Source organism: Watersipora subatra, chromosome 2 (assembly GCF_963576615.1).
Source record: "Watersipora subatra chromosome 2, tzWatSuba1.1, whole genome shotgun sequence".
In the NCBI taxonomy this organism is placed as follows: domain Eukaryota; kingdom Metazoa; phylum Bryozoa; class Gymnolaemata; order Cheilostomatida; family Watersiporidae; genus Watersipora; species Watersipora subatra.
The window spans coordinates 36,860,573-36,867,386 of NC_088709.1; the positions used below are offsets into that span (position 1 = coordinate 36,860,573).

The following is a 6,814-nucleotide window of genomic DNA, read 5'->3' on the forward strand; positions in this document are numbered from 1 at the left end:
AACAAAACGCATACACATACAAGCGCACACACACACACACGTGGACGCACATGCATACACACACGCACACACACAGGTATTCAAACACACATCACAGTTGTAGCTTTCATCGCAATGGAAGCTACAAGTAGAATAGGTATGACATAATCCACAGCGGTAGTTTTCATTGCAATGGAAACTACGAGTACAATAGGTATGACATGACCCACAGTTGTAACTTTCAATGCAAGGGAAGCTACAAGTAGAATAGGTATGACATGATCTACGGTTGTAGCTTTCATTGCAATCGAAGCTACGTGTACAATGGTTATGACACGACCCACAGCTGTAGCTTTCACTGCTATGGAAGCTACAAATACAATAGATATGACATGACCCACAGTTGTAACTTTCCTTGCAACGGAACCAACGAGTACAATAGGTATGACATAGTCCACAGTTGGAGAATTCATTGCAATGGAAGGTACTAATACCATTAACTAGTCTGAAAACTGACCTATAGCTAGCAGGTTAACTAGTCTGAAAACTGACCTTTAGTGAGCAGGTTAACTAGTCCGAAAACTGACCTTTAGTGAGCTGGTTAACTAGTCTGAAAACTGACCTTTAATGAGCAGGTTAACTAGTCTGACAACTGACCTTTAGTGAGCAGGCTAACTAGTCTAAAAACTGACCTTTAGCGAGCAGGTTAACTAGTCTGAAAACTGACCTTTAGTGAGCAGGCTAACTAGTCTAAAAACTGACCTTTAGCGAGCAGGTTAACTAGTCTGAAAACTGACCTTTAGCAAGCAGGTTAACTAGTCTAAAAACTGACCTTTAGCGAGCAGGTTAACTAGTCTGAAAACTGACTTTTAGTGAGCAGGTTAATTAGTCTGAAAACTGACATATAGTGAACAGATTAACTAGTCTGAAAACTGACCTTTAGCAAGCAGGTTAACTAGTCTGTCGTGTTTAGCTGATGAATTGCTCGGTGCTGCCTTTTCAAGCCCGATGAACCTGCTGACCAGTGGGTATAGCTGAAAGAACAGAGACAATATTGACAGCAAAATAAGAACATAAAACCTTCTCAAACATCGTGTTTAAACATTCCCTACATCCATGATTTGTAATATACTGTACAGGTTGTAGTTATTGCTGGTAGGGCTAAAAACCTCCTCGCCAAGCAATGGTTTTGATAAATTTACCATCATGGTAAAAATGTTGTTCAATTGTATCATTAGGCTATGTGTGATCAAAACTTCACTAAGGCCTAAGGTTGTATCTATCATTTAGCACAGCCAAAGTTAATGGAACTCATGCTATCTATACTAACTGTGTACATGGAATATTCAAGTACAGTTGATATAAGGTTGTCAAGGGGAACCGGCGTCCCAGTGATAAGTGAAAATTTGCTAAACAAAAGCTTATGTTTTAAAGTATATGTAAGAGCCAAAATTTTAACACCAAAACACTTACACTGCTTTCTAAACATATTGTATTGCTTTCTTATATAATAAGTAATTTGAAGTTATATTGATTGACCTACAGTTTATATTTCAACCCCAGTCCCAGTATTTAAAACCACAGAATACACTTACATAGTATGAACGTAGTTTGGACTTCATCTGACCTGAATATTCATACTTGTGTTAACTCGGTTCGTTGTGAGAAGGAAGTCACATGTTTATAATTCATGAGATTGATGTGTCTTATGTATTTTACTTTTTAAATGGTTTTTAATTAATTTTCTCTCGATTTTAACAAAAATTTTCTACTGTGAAGTACTGAATCCGTGAATGGTGAGCCAGGAAGTAGTGATGGATTACTGTATAGTTACAAATGTTAGTACTGAAGTGTAATTGTGCAAAGCAAGGAGTGTAAATGATAACCCAACTGACTAAGTAACCCCATGCAATAAGAACATGGAAAGCATGTAATTGTGCAAAGCAAGGAGTGTGGATGATAACCCTACTGACTAAGTAACCCCATGCAATAAGAACATGGAGAGCATGTAACTGTACAAAGCAAGGAGTGTAGATGATAACCCTACTGACTAAGTAACCCCATGCAATAAGAACATGGAGAGCATGTAATTGTACAAAGCAAGGAGTGTAGATGATAACCCCACTGACTAAGTAACCCCATACAATAAGAACATGGAGAGCATGTAACTGTACAGAGCAAGGAGTGTAGATGATAACCCCACTGACTAAGTAACCCCATGCAATAAGACCATGAAGAGCATGTAATTGTACAAAGTAAGGAGTGTAGATGATAACCCCACTGACTAAGTAACCTCATGCAATAAGAACATGGAGAGCATGTAATTGTACAAAGCAAGGAGTGTAGATGATAACCCCACTGACTAAGTAACCCCATGCAATAAGAACATGGAGAGCATGTAACTGTACAAAGCAAGGAGTGTAGATGATAACCCCACTGACTAAGTAACCCCATGCAATAAGAACATGGAAAGCATCTAACTGTACAAAGCAAGGAGTGAAGATGATAACCCTACTGACTAAGTAACCCCATGCAATAAGAACATGGAGATCATGTAACTGTACAAAGCAAGGAGTGTAGATGATAACCCCACTGACTAAGTAACCCCATGCAATAAGAACATGGAGAGCATGTAACTGTACAAAGCAAGGAGTGTAGATAATAACCCCACTGACTAAGTAACCCCATGCAATAAAACAACATGGAGAGCCGACCTCATTAAAGCAGTTGATACGGGCGCTGGAAGGGTTCCAATTCTTGTAGGCCTGATCAGAGGAAATGGAGGGAAGAGTCAATAGAAAGCACAAGTTGTCATACTCCTTACTATCAGAACAAAGATGCTCTAACTCAGTGAGGCAGCTGACGACCTCGTCCAATGTGGAGTCATGGTTCTGTATGAACAAAATGAAAAAATAATGATTGCTAGCCAACCACAGGGATGATGATGGAATGACAGCCAAGGAAGACATTAGCCAATCACAGATGTCAGAAACAGACTGTGTTTAATCGAAAATACAAAAACTGAAGAAACTAAACATCCAAACAAAGTAGCATCAGAACTAAAAGTGTTTTTTAGAAAACAGTGAGTCAATGAGTGACAACTTCATGGCACGTGTAGTTGTAACTATAATTATATGTATTCTCACATGTAATGGCCTGTCAAACACACTCACATGTAATGTGAGTGTCAGACAAACTCACATGTATTGGCCTGTCAAACACTCCCACATGTAATGGCCTGTCAGACACCCTCACATGTAATGGCCTGTCAGACACACTCACATGTAATGGCCTGTCAGACAAACTCACGTGTAATGGCCTGTCAGACACTCCCACGTGAAATGGCCTGTCAGACACTCTCACATGTAATGGCCTGTCAGACACACTCACATTTAATGGCCTGTCAGACACACTCACATGTAATGGCCTGTCAGATACTCTCACATGTAATGGCCTGTCAGACACTCTCACATGTAATGACCTGTCAGATACTATCACATGTAATGGCCTGTCAGGACAACTTACCTGTAACGGTCCAGGATCCAACTTTATGCAAAGGAGTTCCAGGAATTTATGCTTGTAAATGAGGTAAAGGCAGCGTTTTTGTCAAAGCCCTCCACCCCATGGAGCGGCAGAAGGAACTCAAGCACGTCATCCCAGTGACCATCAAGAATCAGCTGCCGGAGAAAAAGTCCATCTTTTGAGAAAACACCTACAAATATCACAAATTAATATGAGAGCAGAATCAAAGCACCTGAGAATCAGAGCGTTTCCATGATTTGAATAGATTTGGAGTTGCTTCCACTCCAAATCACAAGAACAGACGAATCCAAACCTATTCCAGACCATTTCGCTTCGATAAATTTATGTGAAGGTATTTGCCGTGGGAGTACTATTCAGTATCACAGAAATGCTGACTGCTGATGGATCGGATTTGATAATACTCAGCTAAGCTCTCCCCAGTAGAGGTAAAAAATATTTCAGCGTACTTCACACAGCTATGCGGGTATCGGCTACAAAAACATTCTACTGCTTCTCCATACTATTTCATCTGGACCTGTTACTTTCATATTAATATTTACATGCGAATGATGGGTTGCTCATATGAAGATGATGAAATAATTTCTTATTTTGATCTGGCGATTGGCTACTCATGAATTGAAAAGTGACCCTGATATGAAAAAAGTTAGAAAAACTCTAACAAGTTTTATTTTGAGGAATACATCGCTCATCTTGGAATGATCTAAATAGTGCAACTCCGAATTGATGAAATGGTAGGGCAATTCCTAACCCATTCAAAGCATGAAAACACAGAAGAATCGTGAATGAGACATCTCATTCCTGTTCAAAGAGATGGTCACCTAGACGATGAAAAATCAGTAACAATAAAAACAACCTCCTTAGTTATGCGAAAGATTTACACTAACATAGTCAAACATAGGACATAAAAGGTTAACTTGTTCTGATAATTTCTTGAAAACTAAATAAACTGAAGTATTGTTACAACTTTTCTTGCCCACAAATCAACTTACTAGTGGTACGTCTACTAGTATGCGCATGAAAGTTCAACATGAATTTCATAATTAGAAATTCCCTGTCATACAGCCCACGACCAAAATGATATTGGAAAAAAGAAAGGGTACTGATGGTTGAGAAATGCAATATTGGCAATCAAATGGCACTGCAGTGCAATAGGATAACTGCAATGGTAGCTGTAATGTACTGGGCATTATTATGTACAACAGACAACAACAATAAAAGGAAAATATTATATATATCTCTCCTCTGCAATAGGAGAAATGCAATATTAGAAGTAAAATGCACTGATATTATTAGAATAACCAATATTATTAATATAGTAATACAGTAATAATAGAAAACCAATGCACGATTTTGTTTACATTTCAAAACGTCATAGCAACCAATATCAAGAAGTTGTGATATTTATCTAGATTTTTAGAATATCTATTTAACAAAATTATTTAGAAAAAATAATAACAGTAACATACTGCCCAACATCGGTCACTATACACTTCGATCTTGTAAATTCGAATGATTATTCTTATAATTAAATCTTATAAAATCGAATAATTATTTTTATAATTAAATATTGTAATAATCTTATAAGAATCGTTAGAGAAATATCATTGTCATTTCCTTTACTTTCACTGCTTCGAACATCAGTTGGAATACCAAAGTAATCATTATAAGTGTCCAAAATGTCGGTTACTTTGAAATCGGCAAAAAAACTATTACTTTTCAGTACTTCTACGTTAGTTACAGAAACCTTCAGCAATTGGACAATGCCATAGACTGGTGAAATGTGCACGTTTTTCTCGTAAAATGCACACGACTTAATAGTTCTACTCTCTATCGCGCGGCCTTGTCGGCGTTTCGTTGTCCGGTCTTAACTTTGATGAAAAAAAGCTTGTCAAAGTTTTAATGACGATTTTAGGCTAAATTAATCTGTCCATTTATGTATAATCCGATCAGATGGGTTAGTTTTAGGATATTGTCTACAAATTTCAAAGACTTGGCAATATATTTAAAAAGGTTTATACGTGTTTTGTATCGTTATTATACTTAATCGACTCCTTTGAAAAATGGTTAAATTGTTGATGAGATTTCGGTACAAAGGTTTGCGGCGGCTGTTCATAAATAATTTTCGTGAGTTGTGTGCACATACGCATTTATCATAAAGCTTTCAAACAATCGCTTCGCTCGTGGTTGGTCGTGGGATAAGTGGTATTGATACAGTGGCTGGGTTGCCTTCCGCACAATGTGCAGTGCTAGATGTTATGAGAGTGTTGCTAAGGTGTATTTCGCAGTGCAAGGTGTAGTAGGAATGTTAGTAGTACACCATACATACATCCTAAGCACAATTTTTGTGAAAACTCATCACAAAATCAAATATTGAGTTGACTTTGACACAACCACAGCACGATGGCGAGATGTGAATGCTGTCAAAGTTGAGTACGAGTGGGCAAACAAATTGATCACAATTAGCTATATGGTTGAAATGCAAAAATCTATTTCGTTTTTAACATATTATGTTATAGAGAATACAACACAAAAACCTCAATTGCATCGATCAGAATTGTGATAATGCCAGACTGACTTCCTATTATGAAAGGATGTGAGAGTAGGAGTATCCTACATGAACTGGCTAAACACAGTATGTGAAAAATGGTACACAATGCAGTATAGAGGCTTGGAAAGTCAGGATTGTCAGCTGGTCCACAGTATCAACTTCATACTAATCAGCAGTTGCAGTACACAAGCAGTTTCATGTTATGAAGAATGTGCATTCAGAGCATGCGTGCGTGAAGTGGTGGTTGTCAGGTAATGCTTCATAAAAGTGAATGCCCAATATATAGCAATGGGCAATGTGAAACAGGAGCACAGTAGCAGTGGATGTCTACTGTGAATTAGAAAGTTGTAATGTATTGCAAAATTATTGCGTACTGCACTTCGTTGACGCAGTTCCGTTCTAATGCATCGTAACCCTGTACTCTGGTGTACAAGAGAGTTTGTGATAAATTTCCTTCTCACACTGTAATGTACGATAAACTGGGTTGACAAAACTACCTTTCAACCTCAAGAGAAGAATGCACCACATTTTCTTTTCTCATCCAAGGCTAGCTAATCGCTTGGTGCACATCAAGGATATTCCAGAAAAAGTATTTTTTCCACATGACAGGACAAGCAGATGCCCAAGTGTTCTATGTACCCTGTTTAATTTATAGATATAATTTAAATAATGTGTGACCATGTTCTATGAGCTTGGCATCTAACCAAGCTAATCTTACATTTAACTAAAAAGTTGTTTAAGTTA

General features: G+C 37.8%; 1 long non-coding RNA gene across 1 annotated transcript; it reads right to left on the reverse strand.

Annotated features, from left to right (window-relative positions):
• Positions 1 to 943: 943 nt before the first annotated feature.
• LOC137388917 (uncharacterized) lies at positions 944 to 3,639 on the reverse strand. The gene is made up of 3 exons (XR_010978045.1): positions 3,505 to 3,639; positions 2,694 to 2,870; positions 944 to 1,013 (listed from the first exon to the last, which is right to left on the reverse strand). It is a non-coding gene; the product is annotated as an uncharacterized lncRNA (long non-coding RNA).
• Between the last annotated feature and the right edge of the window lie 3,175 nt (positions 3,640 to 6,814).